The sequence below is a fragment of the Anser cygnoides genome, chromosome 23 (assembly GCF_040182565.1).
Source record: "Anser cygnoides isolate HZ-2024a breed goose chromosome 23, Taihu_goose_T2T_genome, whole genome shotgun sequence".
In the NCBI taxonomy this organism is placed as follows: domain Eukaryota; kingdom Metazoa; phylum Chordata; class Aves; order Anseriformes; family Anatidae; genus Anser; species Anser cygnoides.
Window position 1 is genome coordinate 7,144,789 of NC_089895.1, and position 17,476 is coordinate 7,162,264.

Sequence of the window (17,476 nt, forward strand, 5' to 3'; positions counted from 1 at the left end):
CCCAATAACATGGAGCCAAAGTGAAAAATCATTCTGAAAGTAAGTCTGCTGTGCTGCACCACCTCTCCCACCTAGAGAGCAGCCCGGCAGGTTTATGCAACTCCCTTCACGAGCATCGCTACAGAGCAAGCATGCAGCGTGGTCCTGGGGCTTCTTCTCACTCGTGCATGTATGTGAAATATTTCACAGAAATTCTGTGAACGGACCTTGAAGCCACCCCCCTCCCCCCAAAATATCAGGCGGGGGGAGCACAGCTACCCGGTGAATCTCATTTCCTATTTTTCTGGATTTCGGAATTCAGACCGCCCGTGACCCCAGGTCCTCACTTGCCCCCTCGCCCCCCACGGAGGCGTGAATCGACCCCCTCGGAGCCGGGCCGGGCTGCCAAAAGCCCGCTATCGGGGCTGGAGGTGTGGGGGTCCAAGGTCTGACCCTGCCATACTGCCCCGATCTGCTCTGGGGGTGGCTTTGATAAAGGATCGCTCTTTCTCCTTTACCCAAGCTCTCCCTTTCCCGGCGGTTTTAAATTGCTCCCCGGCCCCGACAGACGACCCTCGTTCAAAGGGAAGCGTGGAGGAGGCCGGTGGCTGCCGCGAGCGGTCGGAGCGCGTTACCGGCGGGCTGGACCCCGCTGGGATCTCTCGGGCAACACCCCTCCGCGGCCCACCGAACAGAGTGGCATTGTGAGCAGGAAGGCAGCCGGCCTCGCTCCTCCCTGACAAAGGGTCCTCAATACTTTTATTCAGCGGAAAATGGAATAATACTTCGGGGTTTGCTTTGAAAGCCGCAGCCGCCGGCTCCTTTGCACGCTGCGGATGGTTTCTGCAGGAGGAAGAGCTTTTCTGAGGGGAGAGGACTTTACACGTGGAATGAGATTAAAGGCACCTCCGTGCCAACACGTTGAGCGTGGGGTTTACGAGGAGTATCGATGTTTCATTACAGCCATGTGTGCCCGTCAGGAGCACAGCCCTCGCTGCGCTGGTGTACAGCCCCGGTTACTGCCCAGATGTGTAGGAAGCAACCTAGCCTGCTGGAAATAAAAGTTTTATTGTATGTCTTGTTCCCCTTAAAACGCACCATGTAGCAATGCTGTTTTGGTAAAGGTAGGTTGGGGGCTGCTTCGGATATTACGGAGCTCTCAGCTGTTCAGAATCAGCTTTCTGTAAGGGGCATCCCTGCATGGATAAGGAAGCCAGCCACAAAAACCTACACTAGCAATTCGACCATAGCAGCAAAAGGCTCGAGCAATGTGATCCCCCTTGTTTTTGCTTGTAATAGGCGGCTTTGTGCTGTAGGTACCAGTAAGAACATATGAGCTAAACTTGAAGCTTTGGGTTTTTTCATGTCTTGATTTCTGATGTCCTTATTTCCATTTTAAATGGACTATTTTGTCAGGAAGTGGAGAAAATCATGAGTGTGTCTGCTGGTTCGTTGTGTCAGCTTTTGTTATTTTCGGTGTCATGGGACAAAAACTTAATGTGCTGTTGGATTAACCTGGGTATTAGATTTTATGGCTACAGCTGATGAACAGCAAAATGTTGAACACAAGATGCCAGAGCTAAGGGGAAAGATGTCTGTATCAGAAGTGGACACTGAGTGGCTCCAGAGGGGGTCTTCTGCCTTTGGTGCCTTGCGGGTCTTCTTGCTGTTGGTGCCCTGCTTTCCCACCTGCCTACTTCATGCTCTCAAGAGCAGGTAGAATTAGAGATAAAGGAGGTAAAGAGAAAAAGGCACAGCTCTTAAAATAGCTTTAAGAGCTCTTAAAGTAGCTTTTCTCTGTGTTACATAGATGCTGTTTTGCCAAATCTTTCTCCCTACCCTTTCCTATCTGGCTTCTGAATCTGTTGCTGGTTGCTTTAAGCAGTGTGAAGTTGTTGGGAAGCACTGGGATTTTGTGAATGCAACTGAAACTGTTGTGACCTTCGACCCTCCAAAACCCGGCCCGGGAGGCTTAGCATCGCTCTCACTGGTAGCTGCCTTCTTAAAACTCGAAAAATACCCATCTGAAAATCAAGCTTGCTCTTTGAAGTGCTTGAGCTAGGTCCCTCTGATCAAAGTGCACCACTTTCTCTGGCCTCTAGAATTGATGTTTTCGTTTCTAGTCCCTTAGAAATTGCAGCAGCTTTGCTTGGCAGACCCCTGCTTGCATGCAGAAACACGGGGCAAAGGCAAGAGCCGATCTCGCAGGTTACACCGCGGGGGCTGTGTGGTGCCAGCTGGGGGAACTCCTCTCGCATTCAGAAGAGGAAAAGATCAGCGGCATTTGGTGCATGGGTATGGAGGATGTTGGGCTTCTGCTTCCCATCAGGCTACAGCTTCAGTTGGTCACATTTCCTTTAATTTTTGTCCTTTGGAGCCGAGAGCTGGTGCTTGATCTGACGATTCCCGAACGTTACTATCCCTCTTCAGCTCTCTCCTGTGGTGAAATAGAACTGCTCAGACCCTTTGCTACAAGCCTTGTAGTGTCTGACATAGTAAAAGGTGAGAACAACTGCTGTTTGAGGCGCCCGTCTGGTAGGATCAATTCCTTCCTGATGCCCTCTTTTCCTAGTTAAAATGGGATTTTTTTAACCTGTTCAGCTATGAAATCTAGAGAACGCACTTCTCAAATGAAGCCAGTGCGAGCTGTGCTCAGGATCAGGCATTCTTCTAACTACTCAAGCAAGTTAGCTGCATTACTGGCGCTGGCTTTACGGGGAAATTGCAGAGCGATTCAGAACTAAGGTGTATCACGATGTGCACATGCCTCAAGAAATAGTTGTTATTGAAGAAGGGTCAAAAATGTGCTCATATTTTCTGTGTCGTGTTCCCTGATACCTGCAAGTACCTGGGGAAGGAACTTTCCCTAGCCCGGCCGCTACCTGCGGTGCTCTTCCGGCGCGTCGCAGCACACGAGGTGAGCCGCGGCTCCCACCCTGCTGAGCACAGGGGTCAGTGCTGCAGTCGGACCTTCCTCTGCTATGGGAGGGGGGTTATTTATAGTGCTGCAGACGTCTCAGTGAAAGAAAAATCAGAGTCCATAATGCCATATTAAAAATATTGATAAAGTATCGATTATCGCTTAGCCCGGGCTCCAAGCGCGAGTAGCTGGCTTCCATAAATCACCCGATTCCTCCAGGACTCCAGAGGAACCGAATGTCGCTGTTCAGCCAGGTTTCATTTAGGAAGTACGAGTCTGGCAGGGTTTCAGAAAGCGATGAGTGAGGCCGAGCGCTCGGTGCCAGCTGCCACGGCCGACACGGCCGCGGAATCCAGATGCTCGCATTGTTCGGCTGCCGCTGCTCTGCCAAGGCAGGTGATAATTTCTAAATGGTTTTGATGTCTGAATAAAACGGTGCTCAAAATAGGATCTTTCAGTAAACATATTCATGAGCCTGAACACAGCGTGCTGCCGGCCAGGGCACAGCTCCCCGGAGGCAGCGGCTGCGAGGGTGCTCCCAGCTCTGTGCCCCGGAGCGAGGGGAAGCTTCGTCGCTGGGGGATGAAGTCAGGGCACAAAATAGCTTTTAAAATGTTGAGTAATTGTAACAGTTAATAATTTTAAGCCTTTATTTTTTCCATTGTTAAACTTCAGAACAGTTGCAAAAACTTCTGTGCAGAAGAGGAAGCAAATTTAAGTTAAAAGAAAAGATATTCTCACCACTGACCTAGAATTAAGGAATTTTTTTCCTCCTATTGCTCACTTTCACTTCTTGCTTTTCCTCGTCATCTCAAGAACGTCTCTTCTGTGTGCTGTTTCTACACTAAGAGTGGGAAAATGCTGTACCATTGTCCCCGTGTGCTACCAATTTTTTTAAGGCCCTGTAACCCAGTCACTTGTGTACACGGTGATCCCCTAAAAGAAAAAAAAAGAGGATGAGAAATCCCACCACCACAGCAGTGAACCAAACTGATCCTCTACCCTTTTTCTAGATAAAAGCCTCGATAAAACAACCTGAATCCAGAGCAGATTTCCTGGGAGACAGGCAGTGCATCAGTAAGGAATCTCAGACTTTTGGGTTGCCTGATGTGGAGCAAAACGGGGATGTAACCGACCTTGCCGTGGAGCAGAGGGACTGGCCCCAGGCACCTTCCTTCCCTGGGCTCTCTCCCCCTTCACACTGTGGGTGTCGTCACCCCCCCTGTTTTAGACCAGCCGTGCTGTTCTGCAGGGCATTTCTGGAGGATTTGGGTAGTCTGGAGGAATACCCAGTCTCTGGCAGTTACCGGAAGCAAACGCCAAAGCTTTTGGAGTTTCCCCATTTACATGCAGCATGAATTTCCCATTTGATTAAACAAATGATGCTTTGCTTAATTTGTCTGTGTTGGCTATTTTTATGAAATATGCACTTAATTAAGAGAAATACAGAAACATGTTTATTCTCAAGATTTATGCGAAAAATGAGAACCCCACTGAAATTTCCAGTAGTGAAGCAATTAAGTAATGGAATTCCACAGTATAAACATAGTATAATTCAACTATAAAAATGATGTCTAAGTAATGTTAATGAGCTGACTTGAAGCTACGAAAGCGAGAAAAGTTCACAGTTACAGATGAAAATTGAATTTGTGCTGAATTATGACTCAAGTAAGCTGGTTTGCATGAGAAATCATCTCTGCCCACGTGTGCGATGTGTCGGGGCTTTCGCTGGGCTCTGTGTGCTCGGCCCTGCTCCGTGACGGTGTTACCCCACCAGTTGTGATGTGCTCAGCCTGTGAGTGGTGTTTGCTGAGAGAGGCGGGGGAACAGGGGTCCTGGAAGAGATGGTTTTACGGGGGGCTTTATGAATTACTGGCTCCGAGGAGCAAACAAGTCAGGTTCTTGTTGATTCCTTGTTAAAAGCTTGCATATGCAGCCAGCCACCTAAAACTGCAGAAATACATAAAACAATAATAAAAAGCATCACTGGCACCACCCCCAATAAAACAAAGAAACACACCTCTCTGCCATTACGACCCCAAATAACTTATCCGAGGTTTGGGCTGACAGTCTGCAAAGTTTGCAGCTGCTCATTTTAATATTTCTCACAGTGACTCCTTAAACATTCTCCTTAAATATTCTGTTTGCTGAACTGTAACGCAGAGCCCGAGAGCAATAAATCAGTAATAAAGCACGTGGAAAGAAGCTCAAAGCAATTTGACATTTTAGCGAGGTTCCGACCCGAAAATTGACAAAACGTTTTTTTGGATCCAAGCTTGAACTCTGAATTTATCTTGAAATTTGGCCAATGTCGGAGCAAGTGTTGTAGCCAGCAATGTTACCCTCGCTTTTCTGTGTAATCCCCGTGCAAATGCTGGCGTGGCTGGGGAGCTTCAGCAGGACAGCAGCGGCCCGCCTGGAGGACCTGACTTTACATGCATGATATTCTTTTCCTTTGAATTCCGACCTGATTTTTGTCGTCGTCTTTCTTGCCTCTCCTGAACGCCCTTTGCCCGAGCAGTTTGCTACGCAGGCGTGTGCGGCTCCCACCGGCCTCGCATCTCCTCCGAGCCGCGTTCCCCCCGCTCCCCGGGGGCTTCCCCGCGCGCCGGCTCCACGCTCCCTTCTCTTTCCCCTCCTCTTTTCCCTTCTCGTTCCACTTCAGAATGTTGTTTCTGTCACCTCCACAGCCTAGTAAATAGCGCGCTCGAGATTTATGATGTTTAAACTTTTAATGCCATAACATATTTTATATATTTTTCACAGTATTATTCAGACGTGTGATGTTATGGTTAGTTCGCGTTCTGGTGTAACTGCCCCGAGGAACTCCTTGCTTGCGGGTAGCTCTTCTCTGCCAAGCGGTATTTGCACTTGCTTCAGAGGAGGAGGAAAGGAATGCTCCATAAATGTTGCACGGGATTAAAACCGTGGATGGCCAAGCTGTTACGGATGGGTACGAGCGGCCTGAACTCCGCTCCTGGCCTTGGGAGGGGTTTTTGACACGAAAATATTTAGGAAAACATTTAGGGAAACATAGAAAGATGAACGTGCAACACACAGTGCTAAGGGCAGCACTGAGCATCCATTCTGGGAAAAGTTCTTTTCTTTTCTCTTGCATTCTCCGTATTGCACATATGAGTATTAATTTTAGGATTTTTGTTGTGGATTTTTTTAGTGTTGTGGTTTTATTATTATTATTTTTTAACTAGTTGTGGGGCACATCTGCCTGCCCTCAGTTCCTTTCACAGCCATACTAAGTCTTGTGTGAAGTTTCTTGAGTTTGTAAACCATCAGGTCCTTCTGGAAGAACAACAAGCGTTGTTCTCTGCTCACGTGGGCCCTAAAACCCGGCTACCAGACGGACCAAGGCCTGGCCAGGGAGTATTAACTTTGATGGAGAGAGACTTGGTGTTCTGGGTATTAAATTATGTGCCGTGGGAAATGCAGCACAGTAGATGTGTGTTTGTGCTGAGTAGCGTCTTTGTCTTTCATATATAAAAAACACTAATTAAAATATAATGTAAAAAACTGAAGTATGCTGGTTATATTTTAGTACGCTGCTAAGGTAAATAAAAATGAAACAAAAGATATATATATTGGGTCATTAAAAGTGCATTGTTAAATCGCTTTATGCCACAAAATTTCCGAATTAAAAGCTGAACAGAAATACATCTGGAATTGGACACAAAGGCAGATTACTGTTACTTTATCCGGAGCTCTGCATTTGGTCTATGGTTCATTTGCGCTGCCGGTAACCACTGTGCAGAGAAACACAAGCAAGCCCAGCTCCTGGAACTGTACCTTGCAAAATTTCCTTTTTACAACATCTCCAGTGGTCCAGCATAACCCCTGGAAGTTTTACCCTAAGGCTCGGAGAGCTGAACTCCATATGCTGTCTGGTGCTGGGGATATAAGATCCCTTTTAATATGCTGAAAACAGAAACAGCTTGGAATATTAACTTAGCTGTACCTTACAGCTTACCGTGTGTAATGAGGAAAGTAGACAGCTGTCAAAGTTAGCAATTAAGACTGATTCCTTACGATTTAAGATGTGGGATACTGCATATAAAACCGAGCTATTTGATGCTGTTAAATCAAAGCGTGATACTGACGGCAAGCTGTCGTGGGCTTACCATGGCAAATGGGCAATGCCTTCTCACTTGGATTTCAGCTCTGGTCTCCTTTACCTGCTGGGGACCTCCTTTACCTGCTGGGGACCAGTAGTCCCCTCGCTGCAGCCCTGCCTTCCCTGGGGCTGAAGGGGTGCGGGTGTCCGGCGGCTGCCCCGACGCTGCCGTGGGCATCGCATCGCAGCTCGGCCCCAAGCCACGTGGAATAAGCTGTCCTTCTGGTGGCAGTGAGAAATCGAGTCTGACAATTTGTTTGAAATACTAGGGTTCTGGTTTGAAACGCTAACCCCAAACCAGAGGCTTCCGTCCTTATTGTTGTAAGCCCAGAGGGGCGAGGGGATTGCCTGGTGTCACAAAAGCCACCAGAGCCCACAAAGACCTTTCCGCTGCAGTCGTCTGGTTTTGGATTTGCTCTTCAGCAAGCCAGCGCTGTACCTCATCCTCCGTGCTCGCAGCATTGGCCTCCCCGTTAGCAAATGTCTGTCTGGGCAGAAATTCAGGGTTTGAAGGGCTGGGTACAGCCGCGGGTGCAGGAGGTCACTTCACGCCACCACACTGCTTTAACAGTATTTATTTAACTCCTCTCCAAAATCCTCTCCCACTTTTCCCGGCACAGGGTATGGCCACCTTGGTAAGAAAAAAAGATCTTTCTTTGTGCCACTATCCCCCTGCAGAAAAAGCTTAACATCTGATTTAAGTTTACTGAAATAACAACAGATGTTTATCTTGTATTGTATGGCACATGGCACTACATCTCATAAACCCCCTCCTGGAGCTTAAAGCAGAGTTTCTGGTCCCTCATTTGGACACTTGCAGGCTTTGTGCTCTTTTTTAAATGTTTTCATTTCTCTGGAGCTTAATCTGCTACCAAAGTATTTATAAGTATCACGTTATAAACCGTGAAACAAGGAATAGCAAAGGAGATTTTCAATACTTCCTTCTACTAAGCACAGGACTATGCAGCTACTTACCTGCAGCTTCAAATAATGAAAAAATTGTGCAAACTTTCTGCAGTTTTTCATTAAGAGCAATCCGCTTGGGGTATGGGATTGTGGGCAGATCAATAAGGGGGGGAAAAAAAAAGCTATGCCTCGGGACAGCAAACCTAGGAAGTAAAAAGGTAGAAAAATTCTGTTTTTCTGGGACTTGTGAAAAGTGAAACACTTTCATTTGTGAAATTTACGTGTATTTTACTGTGAAAATGGTGAATGCTTGTAGCGGGTGTAACTTTATTTTTGTAAGCACGGATACTTTGTTCCCCCTTCATTGCACTGTAGAGAAGCGATAGAAATGCCAGCGCCCTTCGGGCATCGATCTGTTGGTGCTTGTGAGAACGTGAACGTCCTGGTGGAAATGGGGGTGAAATTCAGGCTAGCAACGTCACGGTGTTCTTTCTGATGCATTAATTAATGCTGAGGATTAATGCTGGGTTAACTAGAGACACCATACCTGTCAGAAGGCAGGTTACCTGTGCTTCAGGTGGCAAAATAAGTAGTAGGGATCGAGAAGATGCATCTAAAGAAGCTGTTGTCTCGGGAAGAGGGACAGCAGGTAAGCACCCTGACACTGCACAGCTGGTGTGGCTCGGGCCAGCCCAGCACTGAGCTAAAAAGGAACCTGCAATATCTCAGGGGTGGTAAAAGGCATAGAACAAACTGCCAGGAGATAATTTAGTTGTGGAAGGAAAAGAGGAAGTGCATTGCCTACAGGCACCTCCTCACTTAGCCTTAGGTTAAGTGCTCTTTCTGAGCGAAATGAGCGGCTGAAAGGCAGAGCAGCGAGATGGCAATTCCTCATTGACCGTGCCCGGACATCTCTTGCTGAGGATCCAGACGGACGGGGTATACACAGCGCGTTCCTTCCTCTGCAGCGTATTCTCTAGGTGCCACATCACTGTCTTACATTGAGATGGATTTTTTGCTGTTGTCTGGATGTTTCTGAGTCCCCCCGATCCAGGAACGTTGTGGCTTCTTTTCTGCCCTACTCTCTGAAGGCATGGTTTGTTTTATGTTTGAATAAATGCAGTCCTCTTTTGTTTCCTCCACTGAATTCTTTATTTATTATTTCCTAAAATGATTTGATTTTCCCCCTCCTTCAAAACACATATGATTGCTATAAGCAGATACAAAATAGAACCAAGAAACAAAAGGCTGAACATGCTGATAATGTACATTTGGTTTGTATTTATCGTTTTAAGATGTGTTTTAATTGGTTCACTACCAACATCCTGTAACTTGCAGTCAGTCAGAGGAGAAACCTGTTTCATTTTAAAGCCAGTTCATTTCTTCCCTCTTTCAGCTGAGAGCAGTGGGAAAGCCCCTACTGCAGTATCTTCAAGTTTAATTTAATCAAAACGTTTAAATAAAGAGGATTATAATACATCTTGTTTTGCTATTCTCAGTTGATGATTAGGGGCTGGATTTCATTGTGAAATGGGTTTAAAAAAAAAAACAACAGAAAACACATTTTGTTGCTTTGTAACATAAACCTTCATGCATAAATTCTAACGAAAACGTGTAACTATAAACGTAGAAATAAACAGTTTGCCTGTTATTCCAGAAGCTCGATCTGTTTAGTTTAATGAAGAGAAAGTGAAGAGGTGACAGGACTGCCATCTCAGAGCGCCTACCTGACAGCAAAACTGGATTTGATAGACTAAAAGTGTGACAGCATCTGATGTAATGCAAGCATTACTTGGGAAGAAAAAAAGAAAAAAGTGGGAATCAAAGAAAACAGGGAAGGGAGGGTGAGCTGGAAGATCACCTTGTCTGTCCTCCTGGGCAACTGCGGGACAAACTTCGCCGCTCTGCTTCTGCCAGATGTTTGCTGAGCGTGTTCTTAAAAACGCCTGGGACGGTTTCCACGCTCGGACAATTTGCCAGTGACTCGAGGAAGTTTAACTATTGCTGACAATTTAAACACTGAGGTTGGACACCTCCTAAAAGGTTTGCGTGTACCAAACAGGAATTAATTTGAGGAAGTGTTGTTGTACAGGAGGTCAGCCTGGAGAACCACAGCAGTCCCTTTTGACCTTGCATTTCATGAATTGAAATGACACCAGTTTAATTTTCTGGTGGACAAGGAGGGGAGAGGTGTCGTCCTCTTTTAGCAATCCCTCTTGCTGCAAGTGTGGAGATTGAATCTGAGGTTTGATACGGTGTGAGCCTGGACTGCACAAACCTGAAGGGTGTTTGGCTTTGGTCCCTCAGGTCCCCAAAGTTTTCACCCAAAGCGAGGGCTTGGACCTGGCTGGTCCTGCCCCGACCCCACGCCCTGATGTTTTACCTCGGTGCTTGTCTCACCGAGGGAGGTCAGTGCTGCTATTTTTTTGGACCATCAGCTTAGTTTCGGACTGAGAGTTTTCACAGATGTTTTTAAAATGTAAAAGCGTCCTTTCAGCCTTTTCTCAAATCAGAGCAAAATACAAAATGCTAGGCCTGACGGGACAGTTGTGGGTGTTTGTCTTCCACCTCATCGCCGCGCGCTCTATCAAAGGTGTAGGCTTTGTGTAAGTGACTGTTCCAAAACTTGTGTTTAAACACAAAAACTCTTTAATCACCTGCCAACCTAGAAAGGGAGCCTGTGTCTGGCAGAGTTTGCAGAGGGCTTTTAAATTTGGGTCGGTGTCCATGTAACTGAGGTCGGAACGAGAACCGCCTTGCTGAGGGGGGTCCTCCCTTTTAGTTAGCTTTGGTCTTTGCCCACAGCAGCTTTTGGGCGATTTCACAGCTCTTGCTGCCTCCCCCGGGTAAGCTGGCGGCAGGCAGAGCCCCGTGCACATCGGCTCTGCCCTGGGAAAAAGGCGTCCGTAGGCGCCTGCTCCCCTGGGCAGCCGCGGATGTTTCTGCTGCTGCGGTAAAACTGCTCCATGTGGTTGGGCCATTTCAAGAAGTTTATTAACAGAAGTGGCGATGTGGTGGAATTACCTGGAAGTTCACCTTGGCTGGTGTCACACGGCGGTACAGAGGCCACGGGCAGGGCACGGCTGGCCCCGGGTGCTGCGGGGTGGGCTGGGTGCGGGGGGGCTCAGGGAGGTGGTGGTTTTGGGGGGCAAACCAGGAGGGATTTCCCTGCAGTGGAGCAATTCGAAGCTTTCAAAGCTAAGGTCCCCAAAAGGAATTTTTGCATCTTTGCGGAGGGTGGGCAGATGGATGCTATTCAGAAAAATATAGGGAAATTTTTGCTTTAATGCTATGAAATTTCACTTTTCCCTTTGGCTACTGGATATGCATGTAGGGGAAAAATAGAAAAAGACCACTTGCTGGCCACTTTGGCCAAAAAGAGAAAAACTGGGAAGTGTATTTTTCCGTGCTAGCTCTTACCGAAAGCCTCTGTCCAGCCCCGGCTCCGTGGGATCCGAGACCGAGAGGCTTCCGTCTCGCGCTCCTGCAGCCTTGCTGTGGTTTCTGCAAAAGTGCGTGGGAGCGGTGCAAAAGCAGTGAAATGAGCTGAATTCGAGCTGCATTTTGGGAGGCCTGAGTTAAAAATGAAAGGCCATGTTGCACTACTGTGGTATGTAGAGTTACTCCAGGAAAGAGTTATCCCTCAGGCGTTGTGATGACAATATAAATAGTTCTCTATGCTATAAAGCAAATACAGAATCATTTATTTAGTTCAGCATGCTGGAAGCCTGCCAAATCTGTGCTAATTATATTGTACCTTGTTTTTATCATATATATTATAAATGATTTGTTATGCCAAAATGGCTGGATACATTTTGCCCGGTATCCTATTACGAGTTCAGATTATCTCTGCGTTTCTTCTTCTTGTATTGATTGTATCTTCTTGTGTCTTCTTACTTGTATTGATTTTCCTGTAGTTTTCTGGAAAATGCCATCTTGTTTGTTACCTGCCACCATAGCAATGCTTCTTATTCAAGTTCTCTAAAAGTGTGACCTGTAAGGAAGGAAGAAAAAAAGACTGAAGCGCACCATGAGACAAATGCACCCTGCAGTATGTCAGTCTGCGTGAACCTGTAGCATGCATTTTTCCTTTTTTTGAAATGATACAAGCTTTACTGTCTATGAAAATGTTACAAACAGCATTAGACCCAGGGCAGCTGTGCAATGAAGGAAATAGTTTTTTCTTTTGTAATATTCAGTGACGAGGTAGTTAAATGTCTACAAAAGTGAAAGGCAAAGTGTGAGGACTTGGGCCAGAGCATTGCAGAACCTGGAGAGAGAAGAGCTGAAGTGATGGCTAAAGATGCAGACTATGGTCAGATGCAAAAGGAGAATAAGGGGAAAAAAGTTGGCTAGAGCAAATGAGTCAAAAGGGTGCAGAAAGCAAGAAGTGGGAAGAGGGGGAGCATTTCTATGCTAGTTTATAGTGAGTTTTTCCTATACATCAGCTGAATATATTAGCAGTAAAAACCTCAAAAACAAAATTTAGAATTTCAAAGAGAATCAGATTTAGAACAACTTTTATTTTTTTTTTAAGTTTAAACTTTTTACTTCCAACACTTTAAGAGAGAAGAGGTGGCTCTTGCTGCAGGAGATGCAGGCCACAAGAGCCCCCAGGCTGGTCAAAGCCCGAGGTGCTGCGTTAGGTCAGGGCTCTCCTGGACTACGTGGCTCAGTGTCAACAGCAGTGATCAGTGTGGGAACAAAATCAGCCCGAGAGTTTTGCAGTGGATGGCAAATCTGTAGCGTGGCTTAGGAAGAATGATTTTGGTGTAACTCCTCTTGAGATCCTCTGTGCGTATCGCATTCGCGGGAGAAGTCAGTCACCCAGAGATGACAAAGGGGTCCTTACTCATGAGGACTGAGACTCTGATGAAACACCCTTTGAACTTTTTGAGGTTTCTTTGGCTTCTTTCTTTTTTTCTTTTTTTTTTTCTTGTGGGTTTTTGCTTTCTTCCTAAGAACAAAACAGTAACTTCCCATGCAGATCTAGTCTGTGCAGGACAAGGACTCTTTTGAACTATTTCACATACAGCCCCCATTCAGAAGAATCTTCTTGCAGCTTCCTAAGGAGCCCCGACGATATTGCACAGGGTAAGACAGGGCGAGCCCCTCTCTGACGAGGAGAGCAGCGACGGCAGCCGGGTGAGCAGCACTGGGGGATCCCTGACCGCTCGTGGAGCCTCTTCCGCTGTTGTCCAGCAGTGAAATAGATCTGGATACTGAAACCCTCATGATTTTCACTTTACTCATCCAGCATACCTAACAGAACTGCTGTCCTTTAGTTTTAGATACTGTCACACTTTATTACAGCGGGTGCACAGCTTCCTGCTGAGCCGCATCCAGGAGGAGCTCCCGGACTGAAGCCGCTCAGAAAGCCTCGGGCGTGCTTTCTACGCAACCTTCTCGAAGTTATGCTTTCTTCAGCAAAGACATGAAATCTGTTTCTATTCCAAAAAGCCTATTTTTCTTCTGGGGATAAAAAATAAATAAAAATTATAAACCATACTGGTATTTCCTTCCCATAGGATCCAAACATCTGGGTGGTTGCTCTGTGCCAATTCTCCACGAAGAGATTTGTATCCAGAAGGAAATTGTCCTTGTGCAAGCTTGTTTGGCTCAGATAACTTTGGGGGATGAGGGTCCTCAGCTCTAGTAGAAGCTAAGTGAAAGATGACAGAAAAGCGATACTGAACATGGAGAAAATAAAATGCAAGTGAATCTAGAGATGTGCTTTACAAGTGAGCATGTTCTTCTTTTTTTTTCTCTTTTTTTTTCTTTTTTTTTTCTTCTGTGGGGAAGCAGTACCTATTGTGGAAAAAACATTGCTGCTACTTCTGCTTGGCAGGGTTAGTTGAGAGTTACATTAATGGAGACAACGTGAATTTGCTGGTGATTTTTGGTGATTGCTGCCCTCGAGGAAGTTTGCCAGCCGATTCACGCGGTGCACGCTCACCGAAATGGCCAAGAAGCAATCCCGGTGGTGCGGCAGGTGCCCTGCCAGCTGGTCACCGCGGGTGCATTTCATCCTTCGCAGTACTTAAGTCTTGTTTAGCAGGTCACTAGATGGTTAGCAAGAGCTTTGTTTGATAAGAAGTTGCCTAAATTAGGCTAATGATGGGATCTCCTGGGTAATGCAGGGGAGAAAAAGTTCAAAGCCCGGTATTTATGCACACAAAGTCCAAATACCTGCCAAGTCTCTTTGATGAAGTGTCTTTGTCATAACGATTAAATGAAGGTTAAAAAGGCCAGACCTTTTCTCAACATATTTGACTTGCTCTTTCTTTCCCCTCTTCAAGGTGTCTTCATGTTACATTTATTTGCTTCATGAATTCCTTATTACACTAATCAGTCCTGATGTACAAACTCATTAGAAAATGAGCTGGAAATGTAAGATCTGTCAAATTTCAGAGACTTCTGACATGGTTAGGCTCAAGGGCCTTTTTGCAAAGAAAGGAGAGAAAGGAAAGAAGCTAATGAGGAAATGTCAGATAATGTAGAAGTCAATCCATTTGGGGATGAAGTTTTGCAAAGTTCATAGAGAAAAGTTGTAGCGCTGCCAGGGTAAACACCTGATTTTTTATTTATTTATTTTTTTTTCTGATGTAAATTTTGGCACAGAGGAATTCGTTTCTTACTGGTGTTACTGAGCGCTTCTGGTTTGGTTTTGCACCGACATCTTAGAGCAGTTTACCACACTACTTTTTCAATGATGATACAGAAATTAAGAAACATAATTATACAAATTACTAGTTTGTTTTTTGCCTCTTGTGCCAGTCTCAGCTGGAGTCACTGTCCCAACACGCAAGGTGCTACGGACTCACGGTGAAATGAGTGCTGCTGCAAAGCAGGCTCTGTTCCGCTCCCAAATAAGCTTTGACGTGTAAGATCTGTCAAATTAGGTGGCCGAAGATCCCATCACTGGCCTAACATGAGAAAAAAAAAAAAAAAAAGGTGAAAAAAGAAACAGCGATAAAGAGAGAAGTAAGTTGCCTGTGGTCGTGCGCTGGTCTGCGGCTCAGATAAGCAGAGTGGCAGCGGGGGCCCCGCTGGATAAACCATCCCAGCCCTGCCTCTGTCCGCGGGGAGCGGGGGCACAGCTCCCCTCCTGAGCCGTGCCGAGGGTGAGGCACAGCATGGCCTAACACCCACAGAGGGGAGGGTAAGCTTGTCAGCCTTTATTCACCTGAGCCTGTGTATGCACAAACCAGGCGTTTGATCAAAATGTTTGGTTTATTTTATTTGTTGATTAAAAAGCTTGGGGTCAGGCGGGAAAATTGCCGGCGATGCCCTGCGCTCCGAGGAGGGGTGGCTGCCGCCTTACTGCTCCGTGCGGACTGCGCCGCGCAGCGAGCAGGGGACTTGTCGCATTCACCCGTCAAATCCTTTTTTTTCCTTCTTGTCGATTGGTACACGGGAACGCTGGAGATGTCTGCTGCTCCCGTCACCTGCCTTACAAACGCCAAATACCGCGAGCTGGCAAGGAGCGCGTCCGTGTCGCTCGGTGACGCTGTTATGCACCGGTGGAACTTCATCGTATACATGAGTTGCCGAGGAAGAAAATGAAGAGTTATCACGTCTGACAAGGGGACTGGGATGCAGGACGTCTGGGATCTGCGCTGGGTCTTGTTATCAGCTGCGTGACCTTGGGCGCGTCTCGGTGTTGCTGCAGGCTGTGTGTGAGGTACCCGTGCGTGCAGCACGGCGCAGCCCGACCCGGAGCAGGGCCGGCTCGCCCGGGCACCGTGTGCCGCGGAGCAGCGTGGCTCTTGTGCTTGCACTGCTCCTCCTGTCCCCATCCTCGCGTTTCCTGGGTCCTCAGGGTCTGAACGCGTGGACAACTCGCCCAGCAGCGGGGGAGGTGTTTGTTCCTGTGACTTTGGACATGGGAACAAAGGAACTGGATGTTTTCCACGCTCTCGACAGCAGCAGGCTGCCCAGGGAAGTGAGAGGGGCTGGGTTCGCTGTGTGCGCCTGCCAGCGTTACCTTTGGGGAACGTCTTCACCCCTTGCCTTTCGTTACGTTACCACACAGGGCTTAGAGCAGGCAACTTCTCTGTTCCCATAGAGCCGTGTGCCAAGAGAAACCTTTCTCTAGAGCTTGTTCCTTCTCTCACTCATTGGTAAGGAGCCAGGGCACAACCCGGGCGGGCAGGTCCGGAGGACAACATCATCTCGGGCAGTGTGAAGCCGAGGTCCCAGCCGCAGGCCCCCAGTTGCTCACCCAGCCTGTGTTCCAGAAGGATGTGCCCAGCATCCTTCCTCGGGGGCCGAGCATCCCAGCTCCACCACGCCAGCCGCAGCACGAGGCCACGGGAGCTGTGGTTGCTCAGCACCTCATAAAAATCAAGCCCCTGTGGGTTTGGGGGATAAATGAGAGAGAAACTGAGCTTGGCGAATAAGATAAGTTTGCTGGCAAATTGTTAGTAGCAGTGAAAGCAAAACCCGAGGCATTTACATACCCATTAGAGGGGGATTTCAAACCTGGACTCTGGCCTGTTTTGAGATCATTGCTCTCTGGGGGCCGCCTCGCCACAGCCCACAAATGGTCGCTGAGGGGCAGCTGCCATTTGTGTTCATCCCGCTGATGGCACCTCAGGCACCTGCATCCCAGCCTTGCCGGGGGTCCGTGGCCACAACGGCCCCGGTGACGCAGGGGCACGGGGTGCAGCTGAGCCCCCGGGGTGCAGCCCAAGGGTGAGCGGGCAGGACCGGACCCCGCCGCAGCACCCGTGGCGGAGCGCGATGATTCATCGCCAGGAGCTCTTTTAAAATCAGATTAGACCGAATAGGCTCCTGAAAGGGAAGGGGGTATGTTCTGCTTTGCAAATCTCCATCCAAAAGGTGTCAAAAAACTGGTACTTCCTTCTTGGTTCTTCCCCCTCTTTCCTTCCTCTTTCTGCCTCTAGCTGCTGTCTTGCCTTTTTTGCAGACAAAAACCACATTTCCAATTCCTCCTATTTGAAGCCAATGGCTGGTCAGGTAAAGCAGTTTCATTAGTCCCTTAGGAAAAGAGTCTTGGGTATTTTCTGCACTCAAGGGATGTGAATCTGACTTCTGAGGGGCAGCCCAGGTTTCTCTGCTGTGTCAGACCCATACGTGCAAGATTTCCAGGGCAGTAAGACGTGAAGAGCACTGGGTCGTGCTGGCTGCTGGCAGAATTCTGGTACGTGTTTCTGTTTGATTTACCAGTGACTCTATTTTAAAAGTCCCTTTATTCAGAGAAACATTGTAGGTGGTTTTTTTCATGTCTGCTTAAAATCATCTTAAACTTTCCCTGAGCGTCTTGCATCACGGTGGCGTTACCAGCTGCTGCGTGAACGTGTCTCACAGCCTCCTTTCATTTCTGCTGTTCTGATCTGCGCTAGCTTATTTGTCTTTGAGCACATTTGCTTGATAGCCTGTTAGATCCTACTGCTCCAGGTATTTCTCTCGCCAAATAAAAACCACTTCACTGTAGGTATGAAACTTAAATGACTTCAAACACCTAATTTGTTGTTGTTGGCTTTGGTATTCAGCAGCCTCTGGCTATCCTTTATTTTGTC

General features: G+C 47.3%; 1 protein-coding gene across 5 annotated transcripts in view; it reads left to right on the forward strand.

The window, feature by feature from the left end:
- The window catches only part of PRDM16 (PR/SET domain 16), a 314,214-nt gene that overhangs the window by 26,681 nt on the left and 270,057 nt on the right, over positions 1-17,476 (forward strand). The window contains exon 1 of one of the 5 annotated variants that reach the window (XM_013194765.3): positions 6,094-17,097. The exons of the other annotated variants lie outside the window; for them this stretch is intronic. The gene's annotated coding sequence lies outside the window, so the exon portion shown is untranslated. Of the gene's footprint in view, positions 1-6,093; positions 17,098-17,476 lie in introns of those variants that run through there. 5 annotated transcript variants of the gene reach the window in all.